The following is an 18,341-nucleotide window of genomic DNA, read 5'->3' on the forward strand; positions in this document are numbered from 1 at the left end:
AAGAAGTCCAAAGATTTGGAAACAATCTAGTATGGTTAAAAATATATTGAACTTGAGTGCTTGACTCAATGAACTCATAAGGTTCATTTCATAATGGCTGAAAAATTGGGCAGTGTGTGATTTTATCAGGAAAAGATTTATATCTGTTTTATATTTTTCTTAAGCTTATGGTGACATATCCAGGAACTCCTTTGTTATATGTAAATATTTAACCTGGTTATGTTTTCCTTTTTTTTTTTTAATAGTGCATGTGTCATGAAATTTGCTCTTGTAAAGGGTGAGGTGTATGAGGTTGAAAACCAGAGCTGTAACTGTCTTTAAGGTGGTGTTTTTAAAGAAAATATTAGGCCAGTCATTTTGTTCCCTTTTCTCTTTTTTCAATTTCATCCCAAAGGGCAGGTGCCCTATAGATACACATGACGCTGTCTCTTCCCCAGCACTCAAACCCCAGGTTCCTATACGTTATTATCGTAGCACTTTCTGCTATGGTTTTTAGGTTCCTCTTTGATTTTTGGCCTTTGGGGAGGTTTTATTTTCTTTTGAGCTTAGTTATGCATTTAAACAGATGTTTCTTAAACTTTTCCCAGAACTTTTGCAACTGTTTTAAGCAGATGGTTCCAACTTAAGAATGGTTTGACTTTACAGCGGTGTTCAATCAATCTGCATTTGATAAAAACTGTACCTTGCATTTTGGATTTTGATCTTTTCTCAGGTTAGTGATGCATGGTATTATATTCTCCTGACGCTTGAATGGCGACCTCGGCAACTCCCAGTCAGACACGTAATCAGGAGGGTAAACAACCAGTACATTTGCAACCGTTTTGTACCCAGACAGCAATCCTGTTTTTCACTTTCAGTACAGTTTCAGTAAATTACCTGAGGGGACTTCCCTGGCAGTCCAGCAGTTAAAACTCTGCACTCCCAATGCTGAGAGCACTGATCCTATCCCTGGTGGGGGCACTAAGATCGCGCATGCCACATAGCATAGCCAAAAAAAAAAAAAAAAATTACCTGAGATAGTCAATATTTTGTTATAAAATAGGCTTGAAGTGAGATAATTTTGCCCAGCTGTGTGTTAACATAAGAGTTCTGAGCATGTTTAGGATGGGCTAGCCTAAGCTGTTATCTGTAGGTTAGGTTTATTAAATGTATTTTCGACATAGGATATTCTCAGTTAGATAGTGGGTTTACTCAGGGCATAACCCCATCATAAGTAGAGAAAAATCTATAGTGGGAAAATTTTTAGGTTGTTTTACCAGTAACATTGCCAGAAAAGAAAGACCCCCTCATTTTCTCCCTTGGAAGAGAAAATGGTAACCCTCTCCAGTATTCTTGTCAGAAAAATCCCATGGACAGAGGAGCCTGGTGGGCCACAGTCCATGGGGTTGCAAAGAGTAGGACACGACTGAGCTCACATTTGCACTTCTGAGAATTTCTGTACTTTTGTTTTTTCTTCTTCTCTTCTTGCTCCCAAGAAGTACCCCTGTTAACACTTGATCACATTTTTTCAAATGTTCTTTAATGTTATATCCATTTCTCTTTAACTGCTCCTAGAAGCTCTTATTTATTGCTTTTTTCCTATTATATGTGTTTGCCTTGCTCTCATCTCAATAGTAATAGTCTTGTGTAGTCAGCAGTGTAAAAAAATCATAGTTTCAGAAACTGACCTCCTGATAACTTTTGTTGTATGATTTAGGATGCCTCTGGCAAATAAATACTCCATCAAAAGTGGCTTAAGTAATAGAGCTTATTTTTGTTCGGTAGCAAGAATTTAGAGATGGATGGTTCTAAGGCTGGTACAGAGTCTCAGTATGTCTTTTAAGAATCTAGGCTCTTTGTATACTTTTTTCCTTTATTTTTAGTATTTTGGTTTATCAGGAGCTGTAGGCTCATTGCCTCATGTTCGCAATGTGGTTGCTGTAGCACCAGACATCATGCCTATGTAAGAATAGGGTGAAAGCAGCGTATTTCCTTATAGTTTCCTCCCTTGCAGAGAGGAATCTTTTCTGGAAGGTCACCTTGGAGACTTTCCCTTTAGTTTCATTGGGTAGAATTGGCGTCATGCCACTACTAGTTGTAAGGGAGGTGGAGAAGGTGAAAGTCTGGCATTTTTAGCTTCTGTTGTGGATTCCAGACTTCCCTAGGGCTGAAGAAGGGTGAGGAGAATGCTATGAGTTGGCAGCCTATAGCCTATAGTTATATCCCTGAATCAGCTACTGTGTCCAACTGTCTTTGACTTGGTCTCAATAATTTTAACTGTTGATATATTTTCTGCCAAATTCTAAAATAATTAGAGGTAACTTTAAATAAAATTCTGTCAAGAGAAAGAAAATACAGATTTACAAGCTACACATAAATGCTTGCTGTATGTTAGAAATGGGCCATGTATTTTGGCTCTGAGCTTCCTAGTGGCCAAAATAAAGATGAAAACAAGACCAGTTCACTTTTTTCATTTGGTGAATGAAACTGCAGTTCATTTAATAACCCAGGCTGGAAGCTTAGACGTTGCTCATCCTCTCTTTTCTTGGTTGGTAGCAAGTGCAAGCTTGCATCTCTTCCTATGCCTGTACTCTCTGTTCCATACTGATTGCCATCACCCTAGGTCTGAGCCATCCTTTCTTATAATAACTAGCAAGTAATATTTTTGCCAGGCTCAGCCTCCTATTTATCCTCTTCATCATCAGTTGAATATCTTTGTCCTTATGACCCCTCTACCCCAAAACCTCAAAGCTCCCAGTTGCTTACAGATGTCTCAGAAGCTGGGGTTGAACTGGTTCTATATTTTAAGCTCGGTTTCTTTCCCCTGAACCCTTCTCCTCCCTCGGCCCTCAGTGCCGCTTCTCTTAATTGTTCCTTGTTCCCACTCTAGCAGACTCCTTCCCTCCACTGAATCTCCAAGGACTGTTGACTTTTATTCTCAGTTTTCTTATTAACAGTAGCTGTGTGTTTACTTACTTGTCCCTTTTCCAGTTAGACGATAACTCTCTCTTGAGATCTGGAACTCTGCCTTAGTATCCATGCTGTGGTCCAGTGCATTGCATTGCTTAGGACCTCAAATATGTAATGAACTGAACTTAGATGGTCAGCTCTTGAGCAGGTAGTGAATTATCTGAAAGATTTTAATGCTTCCTCCTGCAATTCTGCTTCTGAGATGTCTTTTGTTATCTTTAGGTTTTTCTTCCAGGAATACGAATTTTCACTTATTCATTCTCTGCCCTTTTTTTGGACAGAGTTGTCCTATGCAAACCAAATTAAATAATATGTATTTTTAAATACATGCAGATATCAGTTTTGAAGAATGTCTGTGGCATGGAGAGGTTCTCCAGAAGGGAGTAGCGCGCCGGTGATGTGCTGAGGGACAAGAGTGTGCATGTAACAGTACTTGTGTCCACTTCTGACCTGGTGTGTAATAGGCCGCGGTGGGGAAGGCTTGGGCAGGGCTTGGCAGGTCTGATGGTAAAGGGCCTGGAAGTGTCTGTCTCCCTTCCTATTTTGTTTTATGAACAGCGTCTGGTCCTAAGGGTTTTTTGTTTTTTTTTTTTAATGTTAAGAATACATTAAGCTCACCAAAGTCTTTCTTTATTTAGAAAGTAAATTGTGTTAGTTGGAGGTGAGTTTTCTGAGGCTCTGACATTAATACTGACATCTCTGTTTAGGTGACCAGCTTAAATTACAGTTAGTAGCCTTTCATAGCATATTCTTTTTTTTTATTCTGAGATTCAGGTTAGCAGAGGTACCTCTCGAGAATTACTCTTTTAAGCAGAACATACATTTAAAGTTATTTGTGGCTGGGAATCGGAGAAGGCAATGGCACCCCGCTCCAGTACTTTTGCCTGGAAAATCCATGGACAGAGGAGCCTGGTAGGCTGCAGTCCATGGGGTCGCTAAGAGTCGGGAATGACTGAGCGACTTCACTTTCACTTTTCACTTTCGTGCATTGGAGAAGGAAATGGCAACCCACTCCAGTGTTCTTGCCTGGAGAATCCCAGGGATGGGGAAGCCTGGTGGGCTTCCGTCTATGGGGTCGCACAGAGTTGGACACGACTGAAGCAACTTAGCAGCGGCAGTGGCTGGGAATTCCCTGGTGGTTCAGCGGTTAAAACACCACACTTCTACTGCAGGAAGCACAAGTTTGATCCCTGATTTGGAAACTAAGATCCTGCATGCTGTGCAGCCACAAAAAATAAAAACAAAACAAACAAAAAAAAGTACTAAAAAAATAGTGGTGGCTATCAGTTCAGTTCAATCGCTCATTCGTGTCCAACTCTTTGCAAACGCATGGACTGCAGCACGCCAGGCTTCCCTGTCCATCACCAACTCAAACTCCTGTCCATCAAGTCAGTGATGTCATCCAAACATCTCATCCTCTGTCATCCCTGTCTCCTCCTGCCTTCAGTCTTTCCCAGCATCAGGGTCTTTTCCAGTGAGTCAGTTCTTCTCATCAGGTGGGCAAAGTATTGGAGTTTCAGCTTCAGCATCAGTCTTTCCAATGAATATTCAGGACCGATTTCCTTTAGGATGGACTGGTTGGATCTCCCTGTAGTCCAAGGGACCCTCAAGAGTCTTCTGCAACACCGCAGTTCAAAAGCATCATTTCTTCAGTACTCAGCTTTCTTTACAGTCCAACTTTCACGTCCGTACATGACTACTGGGAAAACCATAGCTTTGATGAGATGGACCCTTGGTGGCTATAAGAGAGGCTATTATGTTGGTGGCTATAAAAGAGGCTCCAATTTTTGGCTTATGTTTCAAATAGAAAAAAATGCTGAAGTGCATTTTAAATAGAATCATATATTTTAACAACTGTTGTATGACTGTTCAGATCTAAGGGTCTTTTCTCTATCATGTCCAGTATTCTGGTAGACAAAGTATTTGCTGTTTTAGATTTGAATTGTTTTTGTTTTAATCCGAAGATGCTGTTAATGAGTTATTTTCAATCTAGGAAGGTAGGCTTTGTAGTTTTTGAAACTATTAAATAACGTACAGGTGCTGGTGGTGGTTTATCCGCTAAGTCATGTCTGACTCTTTGTGACCCCCATGGACTGTAGCCCACCAGGCTCCTCTGTCCATGGGATTTTCCAGGCACGAATACTGGTGTGAGTTGCCATTTCCTTCTCCAGGGTATCTTCCCAACCCAGGGATTGAACTTGTGTCTCCTGCATCACAGGCGAATTCTTTATCACCTGAGCCACCATTAAACGTTAAATAATGCGTTGAAAGACCCCCACCCTCCCCAAATCACAGTACCTCTGAGTATGATTCATTTTATTTCCATCTTTGAGGATTGTTTTCCTTGTGAATATTTTTGAAAACCTTTCATTACTTGCTGTCTATGTCAGTAGTATTTGCAAAGATGGGGTGTCATCCCTTTATATCTGTGATGGCCTTTGCCAGTCTCTGGGGCCCTGGTTCTTCCTCTGATTGGGGAATTCTAACTGTCAAAGCAGAGCTGCCCAGACACACCCACACCAGAGTGTGATTCTGAAACTGAAGGCAGGTCCAGGTTATGTCAGTGGTGCACTCTGCCCTTAGATGTTTTGGTTGTGCAGCTGGTATGATTGGGCCTCTGGTTTTCCTGGAGATTGTGGGAACTATCTAATAACCTTAGAAAAGAAGAATTGCTGTTCTGTTTAAGTTAGCTAGTTGGTTTGTGATGCTTGCAACTAAGAATTCTGACAAATTCAACATCCAGACCTATCACTGGTCGATACATGGCAGAGGCCGATGTGGAGAAGAGCAGTGATCTGCCTTTCCACCCTGCCTGGACTCTGTTCAGAGTCCAAGAGCCCTGACTTGAGGTGATCCAAAAGACTGAAGAGGGTACTGAGGCAGTGTTTGTGGTAGGAGCTGCCTTTGTCAGTGGTCATGCAGGACTCTGAGGCATTCAGTCACCCCACTGATCTCACTGTGTAGAGCTCTTTACTGCTATCTTCTCTTAATCACATCTGTGTCCTCTCCCCCACTCCCAAATTGTTGAGAGTATTAGGTGTGGAAATAATACTGGTAGAATATTTATTTTGTTTAGCCAAAAATCATATCTAATATGCTTTTTAGTTGACTTTACACTAAAGACTTTACACTTTAGTTACACTATTGAATGTAATTAATTCTATAAATTGTACTCGTTTGATAAATACGTGTGTGTGTGTAACCACCACAATAATTAAGATATAGAATGTTTTTGTTACCCCTCAAAATACCCTTGTATTCCCTTGCAGTCTGTACTTCTGTACTTTCCACAATTTTTGGCTTTTAATATATATCAGCTTAGGCCTCCTCCATGTTATTTGATGATTTGTCATTTTGCTGTTTGTGAGGATATTACAGTGTAAAAAGATATAATAATCTCTTCTTACTGAACTATTAAATCCAAAAGAAAACTAACAGTGCTGCATAAACTATAAATCTGACAATTAATACTTTACACATAGAACTGACTTGAATTAGTTGACTTGTTCCCTTGACAGATTTTTCTGGTGGATGGCTTTTCTGTGGACCAAAGGCATATAGTTCTAGGATTAGTTCCTTGGATGAGATGATTTGTTTTCTGCGTCAGGTTGGGAGGCAGGGAAGCATAGTAGTTAAGTGTGGGCCCTAGAGTCAGAATATCTGGGTTCTGTCCCTGTTAGCTGTGTGAATGTGGATAAATTACTCAGCTACTCTGTGTAAGCTTCAGGTTCCTCATGCATAAAGCCACCTACTGTGGGGTTTGGAATTGTTCAGTCAGTGGTGTTTATTGAACACCTACTGTGTACTAGGCCCCATTCTTCATCTGGCATGAAGTTTTCATTCCAGCATGGGAAAGTGTGTTCCATGGTGAGCAGTTCATTAGAGAAGAACCAAGCAGGAAAGGGGAGCACACCCGTGCCCCATGTGTGCAGGGGAGGGGAACGAGAGCAGAGGATGTTGTAGTTTACATGGCTTGGGCAGGGAAGGCCTGAAGGAGGTGAAGGGGACATTCTAGGGAGAGGGAATGCAAATTCAGAGACTCCCAGGAGGGGAGCAGACCTGTGTTTGAGGAATGGCAAACAGGCAGTGTGCTTGGAGTGGAGCTGGGGGTTGGGCAGAGAGGAAGAGTAGGAGGCAAGATCAGGAGTGATCCTGAGAATTAAATTAGATAGAACACAAAATGTTTAGAGAAATGCTTGGCACTTTTCTGTTTTTGTTGCTAATGATTACTGTGTAATGACAGTTTTCTTATTAGGCTTTAAAAAGAGGCCCTTGAGGGACTTCCCTAGTGGTCCAGTGGCTAAGACTCTGCTCTTCCAGTGCAGGGGGCCCAGGTCCTATCCCTGGTCAGGGAACAAGAGCTGACATGCCACAATTTAAGATCCCGTGTGACTCAGCTAAGACCCAAAGCAGCCAAATAAATAAATGAAAGGAGACCGTGTTGAGGAAAAGAGGTCATAAGAAACAAAACAGGCAAATGAGGCATTGCCTCACTTGGTCACTCACCAAACCTTTGAGGTTTTTCCTGTAGCCAGGTGCTACTGCGACAAAGACAGCTGAGCCTGGCCCTTGTGTTTAAGGAGCTTCCTTCCAGTGCTTAGTGGTCGAGGCAGAGAAGTCCTGGACAGTTGAAATATGGGACAGGGAAGGTTAGATGGATGCCCAGCATGCTTGGAAACAAATAGGTAGTCATTCAAATTAGACTTCAGGGAAGTGAAGTGACGTGTTAGTCGATCAGTCGTGTCCGAATCTTTGTGACCCTGTGGACTGTGTAGCCTGCCAGGGTCCTGTGTCCATAGAGTTCTCCAGGCAAGATTATTGGAGTGGGTTGCCATTCCCTTCTCCAGGGGATCTTCCAGACCCAGGAACTGAACCCTGGTCACTTGGATTGAAGGCAGATTCCTTTACCATCTGAGTCACCAGGGAAGTCCTTCAGGGAAGGGTTACCTATTATTGTGTAAGCTTAGCTTTTGAAGTTCTATTATGTGAAGGAAAAGATGGGTGTGTGCCTCCAGGGGTGAGGTGGAAGGGTGCTTTCCAAGTAGAGGGAGCAGCCTGGCAGTAGCAAAGAGTTGGGTAAGCCAGAGCTAAGGGGAATCAGGTGGAGGGGTGGGCAGGAGCCACATGGAGAGGGCTAGAAAGAGGCTCCAGGGAGTGGAAAGGAGGTGAGTGGTAAGAGAGAAATCAGAAGATGTAGGATGCAGGGAGAAAGGAGGAAGAAAGCGGGGGGGGGGGGGGGGGTGTGCAGGGGAGGAGAGGGACTGACAACATGTTTATACACAGTGATTAATCATAGGCTGTTTCAGTTGCCTTGCCTGCATTCATTCATTTAATCCTCACTCCGGCCCTTGAAAGTAGGAATATGAATGTACTATTATCATCCCCATTTTACAGATGAGGAAGCTGAGGTACAGAATGTGACCTTCTGAAGGTCACACAGCTGGTAAGTGGTGAGTTGAGATGCTAACTCAGGCATTCTGACACTGGTGTTGAGGTGCCTGCGACTGCCTATGAAATAATGTGTGTGCTTAGTTGCGTCCGACTTTTTGGGACCCAATGGACTGTAGCCCGCCATGCTCCTCTGTCCATGGGATTTTCCAGGCAAGAATACTCTGAAATACTATTATTTTATTTGTGCATTTCATTTAATCCTTTGGTAACCTGGCAGGTATACTGGAATTCTGTGTTTTGTCATTGGCTTATGAATGCTGATGGCAGAGCCTATTATGATTATCTTTGTTTTGCATTTGGTTCTTTTCTTCTTGGAATGGATCCCAACGGGGTCTGGGATGAATTCCTTCTTTCCCACTCCTCCTCTTTCATTATTGCCATTTCACAATGAAACTAGTCATTTATTTAAAAATGCATTCTAGCTGGGCAACTGATTATGGCAAAGAAGAGTATTTCCATACTTTTTCTTGTCACTAATGAAATAGTAATTTTTAGTCTTAAAGGTTTTATTTTAAACAGACATTTGTATTAAGTACCTTTTAAGCATATACTTTTTGAATATAGGAGATACCTAACATCATTGCCGAAAAGCCAGAAAACTTATAGAGCTACTAATGTTGTTTTTGTGTAACATCTTTGAACTGATTTCTTATCTTTTTCTGTAGTTGAGGAGTTTAAGTCTTTTTCCCCTTTAAGATCTCTTTCTACAGATTCCATTCCCAAAATTAGACCACAGATTATTTGTTCTTAATTAAACAGGAAGCTTGAGGAGGAGTGTTGAACATTCAAGTCCAGAGAGCTGGCTATTGACGTGAGAGTGTTAAAGACCTGTCCCCTTGTCATTCTTCTGCCCTGTCTTTTTGATCTTCTGGGTTCTGTCTGCCTTAATCTTTTCCATGTTGAATAATAATAATAGGGATTAAAATAATGAACCTTTGTTGGTTCACAGTATGGGCCAGTGCTGTGCTGAGTGCTTGGCACACACCCTAAGAGCCTGGTGAGGAGGGGCCTGGTGATTGATTTAGTGAGGCTGGGTAACAGGAACGTCCTTCAGCTAGGACACTGCAGAGCAGGGACTCTAACCCGGGGCTTTCCGAGGCCAGAGCTGTACTCTTTACCCCAAATCGGGCCTCTTCTAACATCAGTGAGATGAAATGGATCTGTGTTCTTCAGTGGGTAGGGTGGGGTGAAGCCAGTGAGTCTAGGGCCCTTTGTATCTTGTCAAGGTGGGAGAGCAGCCAGTCTGGCTAGCTCCTTTAAGATGGTGGCACCAGCAGGCGCAGGCTGTGCGGTTGGTGACAGGTGCTGGGTGGCACGCCACCTGTCCTGGATCGGGGCTTCACCTCCCGGCCACTTTTTTTGGGTCCTGTGAGAGTTAGGAGGAAAAAGCCAGAAGCGGTGGTGTGCTTGGATGGCCTTAGCTTCGGATCTTGTGTTCAGTGAAAGGTCCGAGTCACCCACGATGACCTGGTCCCACCTTGTCAGTTTCCTCCTTTCCACGCTCACGTTCCTAACTTTGTGTCTTGTAAATAACAAGTATTTATTGATGAGGAGAGTGATGTTCATGCCTTCCTCCTCACTGCCCCTTGGTTCCTTTCAGTTTGCACCTAGATTTTTGACCTTGAACAGCTTGGATCTTGATCTTGTCTTCATGCTGCGGGGGTTGCCGTGAATGGGTTGGACTCCCCTCTGGCCTGGCTGAGATTGTGAACTGGATGTGGATTGGGGATTGAAGAGAGGGTGGGGATGTACGCTCCTCTCTGGTTGCGTGTAGAGTCGCCTGGGCTGCTTGAGAAGCTCTGACAAGTCCACTCCTATTTTTGTTTGGCCTGGATGGGGCCCCAGCAGTGGCAGTTGTTCAGACTCCCCAGGTGATTCTGATGCGCAGCCTCTGGATCAGTGTTCAGCGGCTCAGTGTGTACACGGGGTTTGGTTTGGGCTATGGCAGGGAGGGTGCCAAGGCTGCGGCCAGCCCTCCCCCATACAGGCCACCCTGCTCAGCATGCAAGTGACACTGAGTGACACAGAGCCCCACTCAGGTGGCGGCCGCTCTGTGCCGCGCACTGTGCTGGGCACACTGCAGCAGGGGCTCGTTTGATCCTCACAGTGTTCTCATGAGGCAGGTGCTGTTAGACCAAGAGATTCCTGTTTCTAACAAGTTAGACAAGTGTGTGGTATGAAGCTGACCCACAAACCTGGCTTTTGGTTTTTCCTAGTTTTGCGGTGTGGAAAACTCATTTCAGATCTGTGTGTTTTAATAATTTGGCCTCAAATGTGAAAATAGGTTTTACAGGTGAGACACGTACTTGTGCTGTCTCACATAGCTCAATGACTTATCAGTTGGTGTGCAGAAGCGTAAGTTGGTTCTAGAATACCAGTTGAAAACACTACTGTTTACAGGGTCAAAAGTAGACTTCATTTTATGGTAGACTTTGTATTTTAAGTCATTTTGAAGTAAAACTGGTTTTTAATGAATTTTTAAACTTAAAGTGCATTTTGTAATTTTTTAAAATCACATATGCTACGTATATTTGTGCTCATATTATAGATCCACCCTGACTTGTAATCTGACCCACTCTATGCGCTCTGGCTTCTGTGACCTTCTAGGGTATGAAGCAAGTTGAATCTCAGCATTTTAAATGTCTCCAGTCTCCTCATTGTTAAGCCCAAACTCAATACCCACTCTGTCCTTTGTGCGTTTCTCCTTTCTCTTCATGGCCCAACTTCTGCAACAAGTTGTTTATGCCCGATGATAGACTGATCCCTCACTTCTTGCTCCAACCATGCCTCATTTCATTCTTCACCACAGTTATAGAGTAACTTGCACATTGCTCAATCCAGTGGCTACTTTTTTTTTTTTTTTTTTAAGTTTATTTATTTATTTGGCTGCACTGGGTCTTAGTTGTAGCTTTCAGGATTTAGTTCCCTGCCCTGGGATCCAATCCAGATCCTCTGCATTGGAAGCTCAGAGTCTTGACCACCAGGGAAGTCCCCAGTGGGTACTTTACAAACATTTTCCCCCCTTTTATTGGTCATGTGCTGCTGCTGCTGCTAAGTCGCTTCAGTGCAACCCCATAGACAGCTTGTACTTTTCTAGGTATTGGGATAAAGTGGTGAACAAAGCTAAAGAAAATGCCTGTCATCATGGAGCTTGGGCTTCAGGGAGTGTGACAAAGGATAAAGATGTAAATATATATAAAATATAATGTCTGGGTCACAAAGGACCTCATATCTTATGATTCTATTGATAGAAAATGTATAAAGGCAAACTGTAGGGTTAGTGGTTGCCTGATGATGTAGCGGTGAGGGGAAAAATGAGGAGTGATTGCTGATGGGGTGATAAAAATTGTTAAATAACATTGTGATGGTTGTGCAGCTGTGTATACACTAAAAAGCATTGACTTGTGTACTTTAGATGGATCAATTGTATGGTGTATGATTTCTATTTCAATAAAGCTTTTTAAAAAAGGTAAAAAAATAAAGGTTTAAACCCTAACCTGGTAGCTCAGCTGGTAACTCTGGTGGGGATGGAGGTGCTGGTTTGGATAGGGAAGTCAGGGGAGGGAGGCCTCTGGATGAGGTGACGTCTGAACAGATATTTCAGTGATGTCAACGTCAGGCCAGTGATAACAGAGGTGGGAAAGAGGAGGAGGGTATATTAAATAAAATAGACCCTGAGCTAGGAGTTCACTTGAGTAGTCAAGAAGAGTGTGGCTGGAATGGAATGAGCAGGATAATGAAATGGGATGACTTAGGTCAGATCGTGTAGGGCCTTGTTGGAGTTTTTCCTTTTGTGCGGCAGTCACAAATCCAAAATCTTGTGATTACAACCTTACATTATTACTTGTCCTTTGCAGGTTGGCAGGGGTCTCTTTTCCCCTCAGTGACATTCATATCCCCAGTGTACCCGAAACCTGTAGGAAAATGGGCTCCTGTTTCTAGAAGGAAAGAGAAAGAAAGTGAAAGTCACTCAGTCATGTCCGACACTTTGTGACCCCATGGACTGTAGCCCGCCAGGCTCCTCTGTCTGTGGAATTCTCCAGGCCAGAATACTAGAGTGGGTAGCCATTCCCTTCTCCAGGGGATCTTCCCGACTTAGGGATTGAACCCAGGTCTTCCACATTGCTGGTGGATTCTTTACCAGCTGAGCTACCAGGGAAGCTCTCTAGAAGAAAGGGCAGACCTAAACAGTGAATCTTAGTTACATACACTATTATATACTTTTTCCACATCACTGAGTAAAACTAAGGTTTCAGGAGGGTGGGCCATGTAACCAGTGGCGTGGAGCACCCCTCAGCCTTCCCTGTGGAATCACCTTTAGCTCTCTAAAGCGGTGCAGCCCAGCCCTGCACCGCTGCATCTTGCTCTTGTTCTGTTCCAGAAACATGTAGATGAATGCTGATTTTGATAACCTTTAATTTTGTTTCACTTTTTTGGCAATGACATGGTAACGACCCCATGTTCTGTTCTCCACCTCCACCTCCAAAGCCATTACTGGTTTAGTTCGTCATTTTCATTGTCCTCAGAACGCATTAACCCACTCCAGTGTTCTTGCCTGGAGAATCCCAGGGACGGTGGAGCCTGGTGGGCTGCCGTCTATGGGGTCACACAGAGTCGGACACGACTGAAGTGACTTGCAGCAGCAGCAGCAGAATGCATTTATCAGTACATATATGTGCATAGTGCTATATTAAAAACTTTGTACCTGAGAGCATTGCTTACTGATTGACCAGCTGGAGTTTAGCTAATAATAAAATACTTTTATTTTAATTCTTAGTGACAAGAAGAAAGAGGTGTATCTGAAATAGAAATAACATGGATGTTATGTCTTTTCTGCACCATCTTTTGTGGTTTTTTTTTAAGTTGGTAGACTGCTTTTGATTTCACCAGTTTTATTATCTTTTTATTTAATAATAAGGTTCTTTAACTTTGTGTGTTTACTAATTGACAGCTTTGGTGGGACATGCTGCCGCTTTTTCCTCCCTGATGCTCTCATCAGAAATGAGTTAGAACAGAAGAAGGGGCTTTGGAATGTGAATTCTCCCCAGCTTGGCCACAACTAGTTACCTGACTCTGCCTGTGCTAGTTTTCATAGCTCAAAGGACAAAAGGACGTGAGCTTCCCTCACAGCTCCTGAGAGCAGTCTTGTTGGTTTTCCTCCTAGTGTAATCACATTTTATATAGAGGTGAGTTCTAAAGTCCATATCTAAGGTGAAATCACCAGTATTAAAAATATCACTGGAGGGATTTCCCTGGTGGTCCAGCAGCTGGGACTTAACACTCCCAATACAGGAGGCCCGGGTTCAATCCCTGGTCAGGAAGCTAGATCCCGCATGCTACAACTAAGACCTTGAGCAGTCAAATAAATAAATAAAATATACTTAAAAAAAAAATCGCTGGAAATACTTTCAGAAGGTGCCCCCTCCTTGCAGATTGTCTCTAGCACAGCGGTTTTTTCCTCCAGCATTAGGACAGGTCACCAACTCTTCTTCAGCTTAGCACCAGTTGAAGCAGCTGGCTTATGTTTAGGGACTGTGTTTTATGAAAAATACATCTCCTAAATCCTTGGCTCATACAGTGTTGTTAGGTGCATGTGGAGACTGAGCGGACCCAGCGACTGTCAGAGTCCTGTTGCCCGTCTCCCTGTCATTAAGTAGAGGCCTCAGGGCAGTTACTAGGACGATTGACTTCTCTTCTCTCTCCCTCTTCTTTTTGCCAAGCTGTTGCCCTGAATTGGTGTGAGTTAAATGTGGATGTCCTGCGGTCCCATTGTACTCTCCACTTTTGCTGCCACAGACCACCTGAAAGCCCTAATCATTTCCCACCTTGCTCACTACCAGTAGCCTTCATGAAACACCACTCTGAATCCAGGCCACATTTGCCGTTGGGCAATCTTTCTAAAAAAGGCTGATTTAAACACTGCTATGGCACCCAGGCTCATAGCAGTGCTTCCAGCATTCTGCTGTGCAGAATTAAGTACTCTCTGGATTCTGGTAGTGTAACTTGGCCTGGTGAAATTTCGTTCAGATCTCGTGCCATAGTCGTTTCACCATTTTCATGTGAAACAGCTGTACATGAGTTACCTTTGAGTAGGAGTGCTGGAGAGTGCCACGTTTATCTTATATTTGCATACCCTCCAATGGCCCAGTGGAAATACTCGTCCTTAGATTAACCTCTTAAACAGGGTTCGGAGCCACACTTTTTCTGCCCTGCCCTGCCTTTGAGTCTTCTGTTACCATGCTGCTTCTCACATGTGAAGATCTAGTGATGTGAATGCCCTGAAATACCAAAGCATACTGAATTTAAGTCTTGATGCCCTTGTCCCTACATTCATTTATTCCTTGAGTATTTATTGAGCACCTGATGTGTGCCAGGTATTGCTTTTGGTACTAGGGATATAGCAGTGGACAAGAGCAGGTTCTGGCCTTCGTGAAGCTTATATTCTAATGCTAGAGGAAGATGGCACCCAAATATGACATGAAGTCTGGTGGTACTAATGCCATAAAGAGAACTAAAGCCTGGTAATGGGATAGTGAAGAACGGGTCCGGTTTGTTGGGTCTGGCAAGGTTCTGTAAGATGGTGATGTTTCAGTGGCAACCTGATAAAGTGTGAGAGCAAGCCATGTTATTATTGGAGGAAAGAGGGCTCAGTGCAGAGAGAACAGTGTGTTCAAAGGCCCTGAGTTAAGAGCTTGGTTGGAGTATTCACAGGATAGCAGGAAGCTCTCTGTGACCGAGAAGAGTGAGTGAGGGGAAGATAGGTAAGAGATGAGATTGGGTAGAAGAGGCAGAGAACGTGCGGGGCCCTGAGGCCATAACTTCTCTTTAGCCTTGAGTGCCTTTCCCTTCTATCTGTAACTTCTGAGGTTGGAATTAATTTTAATTTGTTCCACATGGTAGCTAGTTGCCTTCTGCTTGCGGAATAATGATCTCTTCCCTATTGATTTGAAATACCATTTAATCGTATTAATTCTGTGTACTTACACATACACGCAACCATACAGACGTGCGTAGACATGTTTATTAGCTCTCTTTCAATGATTTGTCTTACTGCTCATGTGCCGTATTTTATAGCACTGTACCTCTACACCAGGCCTTGGCAAACTACAGCTCATGGTCCAAATCAGGCCCACTACCTAGTGTCTAGAAATAAAGTTTTATTGGAGCACAGCCACACTCATTTGCTTGTGTATTGTTTATGGCTGCTTTTGAGCTCCAGTGGCAAAGTAGCTGCAGCAGAGATCGGATGGTCCACAAAGCCTAAAATATTTAAGATCTGGCACTCGTGCAGAGAGTTTACCAACCTCTGCTTTATATTATGTATGGTCGGATAGGGCCTGTTCTTCATTCTTCATTTTCAACAATTTCTTGGCAAGTCAAGTGTGTTTGTTCTTTTCAGGTGAACTTTAGAATCAATCTGCTAAGCTTGCCTGACTCCCTTCCCTTTCCCTCACCTCTTTTTGGGATGGGGAGGTGGGAAGCAGGGAGAATAGGAATTTGATTGCATTTAATTTTGTAGTTCAGTACAGGGTGAAGTGATCGTCTTACGATACCGGGTCTTTCCATTCCAGAAATATATCTCTGCATCTGTAAACTTTTATTGTTTCTTCACTTGAATGTTGCACATTTAAGTTTATTCCTACGTGTACTATTGCTTTTCGTTGCTATTATAATTGAGATCACCTCCCAGGTATATTTAACAAGTGATTATTTATGGCATAAAAGAAGGGTTTGAATTTTTATGTATTTCAATTGTTTCTGACCCTTTATGGAAGTAAACTCCTGTTAGGACTGTTAATTCTTGAAGTTGATTCTTTTGGTTGATGATGGTCATTGTCTGAACTTACCAGTTTTTGTTGTATTACTTATGTCTCTCTATATTGTGGGATTGTGTATACAAAGGGTAGTTTGGAGGAAGTGAATTTTGACCCTCTCAGTGGCATTCACTTTTTTCTGTTATATAGGTCACAACAAGTGATAATTATTTAAAAAACCCAAAACAAACCCCCAAAACTCCCGGAAAACTTTATGCCACATCAGGATTTGTTGATCATTTTAAAGAATACTCAGAAGATAATTTAGGCAAGCCGTTTATCAAGCATGCTGTGTCTTTCTGTGGAGCCATTTGTCACTTTTAATACAGAATGTTAGGTTTGCACGTCACACATGAGAGTCTAACCAGTGATGGTGGAGAGCCTTTTGATCATGGACTAAAGTTGACTTAACTGAGCATTTAGCCTTTAGAATTGAAATAGGAGCCAGAGGAGATTTTATGAGTCAGTTAGTGCTTTCCCAAATGCGCTTCTGTAAAGCATGCGATCTTCACCCTTAACATCTATTCCTTAAGGATGTGAAATCTATTTTAGATTTCAAGGTCTATTACTTGCCCTGAGCAGTGAACAGATGAACCATGAATTCAATACGTGTTAACCTTTGTGGATTTATCTTTTAATGCCATTTTGGTCTTTTTTTCCACCCCCCCCCCCCAAATTTGTGTCTGCTCCTTAGCTTTTTACCTTGATGAAACTAAAGAAAAACTGTTCTGTTCATGCTGCTGGTTCCTTTTCTTTTTCCTTTTTTTTGATGAGGTGATGATGAGGTGGTTATGATAGTAGACACTGGGTATGGAAATAGAGACTTGGCTGACATATATTATGTGACTTGTGAAATGAACCTTGTTACTTTCATCGTCTGTAAAGTGAAACTTCATGTATAGAACTTTAATGCTCTTGTATATTTTTTTCCACTGCTGAGATATTCTTCCACCATCATTATGAAATCAGTTGGTGGTATATGAATGTAGACATACCATCATAGGCTGTAGAGATGTATCAAGCCGTATGCCTCTGTCACAGAGGCAGCTGCAGCTTTGAGATCTTTGATGTGGGGCTTGACTTGGATCTACAGAAGTAGAAACCATTGTAGGTGGTTGGTGTGGAAAATGGTATAATCTAACAGTGATAATATCTTTTATTGGGCACTCACTATGATCCACACATTATTCTGACTCTCTGCCACATCCAGGCATTGTAGGCTCATTCACAACTGAGGACATTGAAATTTAGGTTAAATAACTGGTGGATCTGAGATTCAAGCTAATTGTTAGACTCCAGAGTCAGGTTGTAAAGCTCAGAGTGTTATTTTGGCAGAAACTGTATGTGTGTGTGTAAAGACGGATTTAGCAATTTTAATTTGTTTAGATTCTCCTGTGTGGATTTTGGCAGTTGAATCAGCAGGTCTGGAGACCTTATTGCTTTGGTGATCTTTGGCAGACTCCTGTGTATCCTCAGTGAAGACAGAATCTAGATCCTTAAGTTTTCTGGTTTTTTTTTTTTTTTGCGAGTCCAGAAGTTTAATTTATATATCAAGATATTACTGTAGTGTATCGTTTGTCTTCCAAATTTTAAATTGAGAGAGTACAAAAAGGGAGCTTATGGCTTGATCATAGATGCCAGGGCAGGAGGGGTGGGTAAGATTAAGTTCCCCAAAGCCTTTGTTACTGCTCCTAGCTTTAGAGCCCCCTACCTAGGTTTATGAAATAGAAGTATAAGTACATAAATACACACACGTATATATATATATATATTCAAACACCCCAAATGATTTAAAATCTTTTTCTGTACAGTTGCACTAATTAAGATGGAAAATCAAGGTCTGCACATATTTATGTCATCATTTACCTTAAATATGGCTCAAGCATTCAGATTCTAAATAATTAACACTTGTCTGTATTTGAGGTCCTTCTCTGGTTGTCCCTCAGCCAAGCACTCTGATTCTTTGGACCACTCTCAATGGCTGTGCGTGTGGTGTCAGGCCGGGGGCTGCTGTTGGTCGGGCCAGCGCGTGCACGTGTGCATGTACACTTAGAGCCCGCTGCTCCTGACAGTGGTGTGTGTATGTCAGGGACTCTGCTGCCTGCTGGCCCCTCTGCCCTCCAGGCC

The 18,341-nt window shown here is 42.6% G+C and overlaps 1 protein-coding gene across 7 annotated transcripts in view; it reads left to right on the top strand.

Moving 5' to 3' along the window:
• The window catches only part of DCUN1D4 (defective in cullin neddylation 1 domain containing 4), an 81,941-nt gene that overhangs the window by 13,483 nt on the left and 50,117 nt on the right, over positions 1–18,341 (top strand). Inside the window, exon 1 of one of the 7 annotated variants that reach the window (XM_059887595.1) lies at positions 8,206–8,392. The exons of the other annotated variants lie outside the window; for them this stretch is intronic. The gene's annotated coding sequence lies outside the window, so the exon portion shown is untranslated. Of the gene's footprint in view, positions 1–8,205; positions 8,393–18,341 lie in introns of those variants that run through there. 7 annotated transcript variants of the gene reach the window in all.

The sequence above is a fragment of the Bos taurus genome, chromosome 6 (assembly GCF_002263795.3).
Source record: "Bos taurus isolate L1 Dominette 01449 registration number 42190680 breed Hereford chromosome 6, ARS-UCD2.0, whole genome shotgun sequence".
In the NCBI taxonomy this organism is placed as follows: Eukaryota; Metazoa; Chordata; class Mammalia; order Artiodactyla; family Bovidae; genus Bos; species Bos taurus.